Source organism: Cygnus olor, chromosome 10 (genome assembly GCF_009769625.2).
Source record: "Cygnus olor isolate bCygOlo1 chromosome 10, bCygOlo1.pri.v2, whole genome shotgun sequence".
Lineage (NCBI taxonomy): Eukaryota > Metazoa > Chordata > Aves > Anseriformes > Anatidae > Cygnus > Cygnus olor.
In genome coordinates this window covers 18239275-18247500 of record NC_049178.1, presented here as the reverse complement: position 1 = coordinate 18247500, position 8226 = coordinate 18239275, and the positions used below count along the sequence as shown (strand labels likewise).

At 48.1% G+C, this 8226-nt stretch overlaps 1 long non-coding RNA gene across 1 annotated transcript in view; it reads left to right on the top strand.

Annotated features, from left to right (window-relative positions):
• The first annotated feature begins 1009 nt into the window (after positions 1-1009).
• Positions 1010-8226, top strand: part of LOC121075445 — a 46684-nt gene continuing 39467 nt past the window's right edge. Inside the window, exon 1 of the long non-coding RNA XR_005822968.1 lies at positions 1010-1187. This is a non-coding gene — a long non-coding RNA (uncharacterized LOC121075445). The remainder of the gene's footprint in view (positions 1188-8226) is intronic.

Below are 8226 nucleotides of genomic sequence, written 5' to 3'. Positions count from 1 at the left end.
AAATCCCTGGGCCCAACGCCAATCCTAAAGCTGTCTCAGAAGAGGCATCGATGTTATCACTCCTCGATGTGCACGCACGTAGGAGCTTGGTCTCCCTGGAACGGGAGCGGATCTGCTGACTCCAACTTTCCTTCCCAGCCCGCCTGTGGTGGGCTGACAGAGGTTTGGCCGCAGCCATCTCCCACTCCCACTACCCTGGGTTCACTGAAGTCAACACAAGGATCTGATTTTTGGATCTTGCACGAGCTCTGGTGAAGCATCCTGGGGTGCTGGCTCAGCACGAGCTCAGCCCCCAGCAGCCTCCCGTACCTGTTGGGGCTGGTGAGGCACTTCCCCAGGAGTGAGGTTATTACGGAGCCCGAACGTTTGTGTTGAGCTCAAATCAAGAAAAGAACTATCAGGGTGCGAGCGACACTTTCCTACTCATCCAAGATGTTCTCGCGGCCTTACTTTCAGGATTGTCCAGCTTCAGCACATCTTTCCAGCAGATCCTGCAGGAATGTTGCTGATTTTCAAAGACGAAATGTCAAATACTAAGGAAATTTACTTCCAAACATGCATACATGAAATGGAGAGAAGAAATCCTTTCCTATTTCATGTGCCCATTTTCATACACCAGTGTCTTAATTAGCCTGAGAGCATCTATTCCTAAATTCCTATCTCCTAAAACTCCTAGCACTGTTCCAGTAAGTTCACTCTTGGACAACGAACAATGAGAGACAAAAAACCTACATGCTGCAGGAGAAAAGGAGAAAAAAGAGAAAATCTATTGATCCTTAAAAAACCTTTTATTTCCTTTGCACCGAGGTGATTCTTTATGAAGGTGAATAATTAAGATGATGGAATTGAGAAGATCTTTAAAAAAAGATGATGAAAGAAGCCATTCATGGACTAATTAACAAAATGCTAGAAGCAAATGTTAACAGTTAACTGATTGAGTATTTCAAGGTGTGGTTCATTTAAACCTAGCACCTGATTGCTTGCTTACTTTAACACTTGCATGCTTGCTTGCAAACAATTGCAGTGTTCACTCTGCTTGTTTTCTTCCTCCCATCTCCCTGTGAGCTCTTGAATGTCCTGAGAGGGAGGGAGTCCAGTAACTTGCATTTGTGTCTATTCTGAGCTGTGCAAACAATTTAGGATTCTCCAGGAGAGGGGTCTCTGCACCAGGGTCTGCCTGTGCCCAGGTGAGTATCTCCTGAGATCTATTTGGAAGATGCTGAGAGGTTATTGGACTGCTTGTTGTAACTGTTAATCCATTATCTATTGCTGGACTTTAGTGTATATGATTTTAAAATGAAAACCACTTTAATGTTAATACTTGAAGGTGTACAGAACTATCAGAGCTGTTTGCAAAGTCTGCAAAAACTAAATACTCCTGTAAGAGCAGAGAAGGCACCCAGAGCAGCGTTTTTCTTATCTCCCTGGCCTTTGGGTGAGAGCTGTTTTCTCTGCATGCATCCCACCTGTCCCCTGCCCTGGGGCTGGCTCCTCAGCAGAGCCTTCTCCCACAGAAGATGCCATAGTGTACAGCTGTAGGCTCCAGCACATCTGTTAAGAATCTAGTGAATGTAGCTAACAGGATTTTTCACCTTAAATGAAGTTTCTGTAAACTAATCTGCGTGTTTTTGTTTGTGACCCTCCAGGTGATGAGGGAAAACCTAGCTGCAAGGCTTTAATGTCTATTGCACCCTTATCCCAAGGCGCTGAGAGGCCTAATTGTGTGAGATGTTACTCTGTTAAAGCAGTGCTTAGATTTTAAGTAGATTTAGATTTGCAGTTAAAATAACAAAGAGTACCAAAAGGGAAGGTTCCAGCCACGTTAGCCTGACTGTGTTGCATATCCTGTGTATTTTTTTATGATGTGAACCCTAATACACACGTTTTACTGAAACCCCCTGACTTTAATATCGGGTTGCTTGTAAAAACGCGTTCCATATAACATGAGTGAGGTGAGCCTGGCTGGCAGGGGAGCGTGGCTCCGGCAGTGCTGAGGTCCCCAGCTTGCATCACAGCTGCTGGGGCTCTGGCACCTTGCTTTAGGAAGCCTTGGCACCCACCGGGCTGAAGCACCATCACCCTCCAGCAGGCGGGTTTGCTGCTGCACAGATCTGTGTGCAGATATTATCTTGCTCGGGGCTGCTTCCAGCCCCCTGCAGAAGTGTACCAGAGGTGACTGGATTTGGCACCTCAGCTCCTTGTCTGTCCTGTTTCACCACCCTAAAGCACTGCTGGAGCACCAACTGGTGACGTAGGTGGTACTGGTGACAGTCCAATAGTGGTGATGGTAGTGGGCATTCACAGGATAAAGTAATGAGGTATAACAGCACAGGAGTAAAACTTCATCTCTGGCAATAAGATTTGTACTGGGGAAAGGGAATAGCAATATTTTTTTTTTTAAGAGTCACTATGAAACTTAAGAGTTTCTTAAAATAAATTACCTCGTCCTTCAAAGAGACTGACTTAATTTTATTTTTACTTTTTTAATAATGCAATAATCAATAATAGATTAAATCTCCATTCCCTTACAAATCCTCTTGCGCAGTAACAACAGAGGAAAAAAATCTCTGGAGGTACATTAGGAAAAGCAATTTGAACACAAACCTGGATGGAGTGAGTTTCGTTCCAGAGGTAGCAAGAGCATCCACCTGGCCCTTTTCCTTTTACAGGCTGCATGCTTGATGAAGCCCTGCCTGAAAAACTGTAGCCTGTGAATATTACCCACTCCATTTCTTTTCTTTTTTTCTTTCCTGCAAGAAGCGTGAAGACACTTCAGTGCCTGTGAATTAATTTTCACAGGCCCTTTAGTCATGGAAGCCAACTTGAGGGAGATTTGCTGCCAGCGTGGCACAGCGTGGGGGTGCCCGTGTCCTACAGCAGGGTGGGGACAGACCTACAGCCCCGCTGCAGCCTCTGGCTCCAGGGAACCTGGCATGTCTTTAAAAAACGATGTGTTTCTCTCTAGCTTCTGGCCATGGCTCATTAAACAGAGAGGTGAGGTACATGGTCAAGTGAGTTATGGCTGGGAGGTAGGGGTGAGCCTGAAGCGAGCAGAGCTCCGTAGCAGGGTGCTGGGGCTGCTGCTCTGCACTGTATCCCCTGCAAGGGCTGGGTGGGATGGGGAGGGGAGCGGGGGTTTCTGCTCAGCAGGAGGCTCTTCTGGGGTAGTCATCACCAGCACATGTAATGAGCGTGCCTGCTGGGGTGGAACGTGCTATATCTTCTGGAAGCAGAAAATTCTGCTTCTCGTGCCATCTGACTTGCATCTCTCCTGAGCATTAAGATTAGCTCGGAGAGAAGTGTTTGGGAAGGAAAATTTAAGTGCAAAACTGCTTACATGGTATTTTTTTTTTTAAAGTGCAGGGGAAGGAGGGAGTGTATTTGTGGACCTTGAGATTCTGACACATGATGATGCTAAAGTACATGTGTGATGTTTCTTCCGTTGACATCTTAAAAATGCAAAGTCAGCACTGGCCAGGATGCAGATAAGCGTGGAGCTGATGAATGCTTGCATGGGAGAAGCTTAGCTGGAAACCATATGGGCAATAAAAAGGCTGAGAGCACCGCAAGCAGGTACTTCTGCAGCAAGATCCATTTTAAACAGGGCTTTTGCTGCTTAGCCTTGGTGCAGGGGTAGTGCAGCCTGGCCGTACCCAAAGCAGCTTGGTTAATCCTTGTCTGGCTTGGCTTCAAATTGGCATTCAGTGCTCGTGCCATCTCGTATCGATTGTGTAAGATGCACAAATGATCTGCTGTTAGCCTCTGCCTTGCACAAACCCTGAGTGCCCGCTCTGCGCTGTTAGCCTCTGCCTTGCACAAACCCTGAATGCCCGCTCTGCACTGGAGCAAACGAATAATTGAGAACATTGCCGCTGCTCTCCAGGACACGTGCGCTCTCCTGGATGCAGAGGTTGACAAGTTGCATTAAGTGCAGGATGTTTTATTAATCACCAGAGTAAACTAAGACATAAAACCTCCAGAGCTCGCTGGCAGGAAGGCAAGTCACTGCTGCCCCAAGGCTGGAATAATTTATGCTCTTTTCTTTTAATGTACTGCCTTTTCCTCCAACTCCACAAGATTTAAAGCCCTTTGGAAAAGGGTGTGTGTTTGTGCATGGACTCCCAGCTCAGACAGTTCGAGCACCTCCTCTGGGGGGTCACTGTGGTGTGTATTTGCTGAAGGAGAAGCTGACATCTGTCCCTGGGACACACAGGTTTTATGTAGAAGTGCAGCCAGCTAAGCGCAGAGCAGGGCTGGCCGCTGGAGTCAATGAGAGTTTTGCCACTGACCTTGAAGGATCCAGGATTTCACCCCTGACTATACAGTAGCTGATCCAGCCCTTTTGTTCATCAATCTCCTGGAGGAGAGCTTCCCCATAAATCGTGTCTTGAAAGAGAAGAATGGACCTGACCTCAGGGTCCTCCTGGTGCTGGGCCTAGCGAGGCCCGGAGCCTCCTTGGTGCTGAGGGGCGCCTGGTGACTTGCAGCCACCTTCACCTGCCACCGAGATGCAGGAATTTATAGGTCAGCTTTTACTGCCCGTTTTGACCAGCAGGCCAGTCCGTACGTCGAGGCACCGCTTGACAAAGTGAGAAATTATTTTTAACACGTTTGTACAGGGAGGTAATAGATACGGTAGAGGGAGAGAGGCGTGCTGCCTGCGGGCAGCCCCAGAGCTCCTTGTGGGCAAAGGGGACATTTTGGGGTGCCGAGCCCACCAGGTGTGGGCTGCTGGGGCCGGGACAGACGTGCCCAGCCCCTGGGGCAGGGCAGCCTCTGCAGAACACCTCACGGACAGTGATCCTCAGTGCCGAGGAGATGGAGAGAGGGCCCCAGCAGCAGGGAAGGCTGCTCCCGCTTTGCCGACGGCGTTCTCGAGCTCTCACAACATCCTCAGAGTTGCTGGAAGTTTTTCCCCCGTTGGGAGCCCCCCGCTGACTTGTGGGCCTCTCGCTGGCAATTTGGGCAGAATCTTCTTTGTTCAACGGCCTCCTGCTGCTCTTTTCTTTCCACATTCCCCCCACCCCCTTTCTCTTTTCTTTAAAAGCTTTATTGCGAAGCAATAAGTCGTTTCCCACCTCCGTGCCTCTCCATTCTCAGACCCCTCTCCTAAGTTACAGGAGCATTTTCACCTATACATTTAGGTTGACCCCAATAACACTCACTGTTCTCGGCTTATGAAACAACTGGATTGAGAACTGGACAGTAAGGGAATCTGAAACCATAACATTTTATTTCTTTTACTCTTTAACAATCTCTGCTGGTGGGAGTGAGGGCTCTGCCGCTGCCCCTGCAGCACGGGCACTTGCCATCAATGCCCTGCGAGGGACTCGTGCTGCTGCATGTGATGGAGAGCTGGGGGCTCCAGTCCTGGTCACCCCTGTCAGGACTGAGAAAATGGTCAGGCAGAGCTACTTGAAGTATATGTATAAAATAAATCCAACCTTGCACATAATATTTTGTCCACTTCTCCGTCCAGCAGCTTAGCTCCATCGGCTGGGTGAGCCCGGCAGCAGTGGGGCTTTCCTGCTCCCAGCTGCTCCTGCCCACGAGTGCCTCATTTTAGAAGCAGATAATGGGTGAAATTAATGATGAAGCCAAGGCTTTCCAAAGGGATGCTTAATCTGAAAGGAAAAAGCAGCCATACCAGGCTGTTCTCATCTCTGGGCTTTGCTGTCTGCCTAGGGTTTGGTGCAAAGGCATTTATTTCTCAAGGCCCTGGGGGTGAAGGGAAAACACGCAAGCCATGTGTGGAGGCTGCAGAGGTGCAGAGATGATGGGAGGTGGGAAAGGAGCGGTGTGCTTCCTTCTTCTGCCCCGTTTCAGGGAGTGCTGCAATAACAAGGTGGCCAAAGCCAACGGGATGGAAGTGGGGCTGGTGTCAGGGTTGCTCACCATGGTGATCCATGGGTCTCTGTGCTGTGGGTGGGGAAGCACCTTGCTGTAATAGGGCTGTGTGTTAATTTGGGTGGAATAAATGGGCCAGTAGAGTCAAAATCTGAGTGAGTCTCTGCTATGGTGCAGTGCAAAGCAGTTACCTGAGGTCCAGGGCATGAAATCCTAAAAGCTTCACTTGCCTCTTTGCAGAGTAACCACTGCCATTACAAATCATTTGCTCCTTTCACTAAAGCTACAGTGAAAAGAAAATAGGCTTCAAAATTTCAGAGGTAAAGCACCTAAATTGGAGAAGTTAGCTGCAGAAGGTTACAGCAGCGCCCTTTTGGGGCAGTCTTATTAAAATCTCACAGCGTGTCACTTAGGACCAAGCCATACAAGCCTCCAAAAGCAGGAGGGAAGAACTAAGGTAGGCAATGCAGTTTGCACCTATTTAGCAGACCAGAAGCACTGTTATTATTTCCTCCTTGGTGAGGTCCCATTGCAGACGCAGGACTGATGCTCCAGTCTCCTCCAGGCACAGCTCTGGGTGCAGTTACATAGATGCTGATCTTTCTTCTTGAGCTAGTTCAGGCTCCTTCCCATTTGTATCCTTTAAAGGCAGTTTTCTGCATCAGTCCAAGGTGCACAAGATAACCTGCTCAGCGGGAGACATGGCCCTCCTGGGAAATCTGTGCTGGCTTCAGATAGACCTTAATTTATTTGATAAAGGCAAAAGTGTAAACAACCTAATCTCCCCTTCAGGCCTCACAAGTCCTTCTAATTATTAGCACCAGAAGGAAGCTGAGTTAGGTTCCTCCTCTACCAACCTTGGGAATTATATCAATTTCTAGGTCTCTCTCTTTTTTTCTTTTCTTTTTTTTTTTTTTTTTTTTTAACCAGTAGCATGTTTGGGTCTATTTTGGCAATCAATAACAAATCCTTGCTCTTTGCTGGGGCTGGGAGCACTACCGATGACTTCTGATGCTTTGTGGAAGTGTGTCCTGGGACCAGGGATTTTTGGCTCACTGCTTACTGGTTTCTGTGCGTCTTGGGGAAAATAAAGGATGCAAAGACGGTATGCTGAGAAACTTTTTTTCTGGTGTCCTTTTATTCCTCTTCTTCATACCTCCCAGGAGAAGACTACTTTTTTCTTTTTTCTCCCCTGCCTCTTTTTATCTCGGAGGCTTTAATATTCAGAACTAGAAAAAAGGAAGTAAATGGAAGAGGTAAATCTCCAAAGTCTGGGCACTACAAAGCTGCTGAGTAAGACGGAGCTGTGTGCAAATAATTGCAGGGGGATAAAGGAAGCCAGCCCTTGTAGCAGGGCACAGCTATTGGACACATGCTTCCTCTATCTTGTGACACTTCATGATATTCACAGAGTGTTTTGGTAGTCGGCTAGAGCCGTGGGGTGTATAGAAACCAGCTGTGTGCGTTTAGGAAATTCAGTTATCTGGACCCACAGGCCTGTACTTTTCCCCCGATATGAAAGGCTAAAGGTACATTTTCTATTGTGCCCATGGCCAGGCCCTTTTGTTTGCCCTCTGTTTTGTCTCCAGAACTACTATGGACTCCTAAAGTCAACACTGGATCCACATTTCACATAGTAGAGGCCTTTTTAAAAGGTGCCTATGGCAAATCGGAGGCTCTCGAGCAACCCTATTGCTCAGGTAGTGACATTCTTACCCCGCTCCTGTGCAAAATGCTTCCTCTCCAGTACTTGTAAGGACGCTTTCCCCTATCCTTCTTTTCTGCTTGCTGCCTGGGCAACTTCCTGCTCTTTTCTCCTCTTTTCTTGTGTGAGCCTTCATTGCACCCCTCAGGTCTGCTTTGGATTTCTTCCTAAATAGTTTATTTTTTTCTTTTTAATGTCTATTTTCATCTAAAAGCCCAAATCTAGCTCTTTATAGAAAACACAGGGAGGATTCCGCTCTCCATCCTTCTCCAATGCAAAGTTCAGCCCCCAAAGAGGGAAGCTGACAGAAGTCCACGCTTCTCGTGGAGCACAGGGCACAGCAGCACTCTCTGGGAAGGATGAAGGCAGCCGTGCCCCTTCTGTGACTTTCCCCCGGTGCACTCACAGGGCGTGCTGTGGCCTGGGCACCAGCCGAGCGCCCCAGGGGCTTCTCAGGGCCTGGAGGTTCAGCAGCCCACGTTACTGTCATCTTCCCCTCCCTGCCCCTTTTCTGCCAACCCCTGCTTCTAAATGCAGAGGTGGAGGAGGCGGTGAAGGCTGAAGAGTTTACAGTTTTTTAGGCAGGCTGAAAGATAGCAGTGATAGGCACCAAGCCTGGCTTAGGTTTAGTGACGCAGCTTGGCTGGGACCAAAAGATCCCATAACACCCAAAG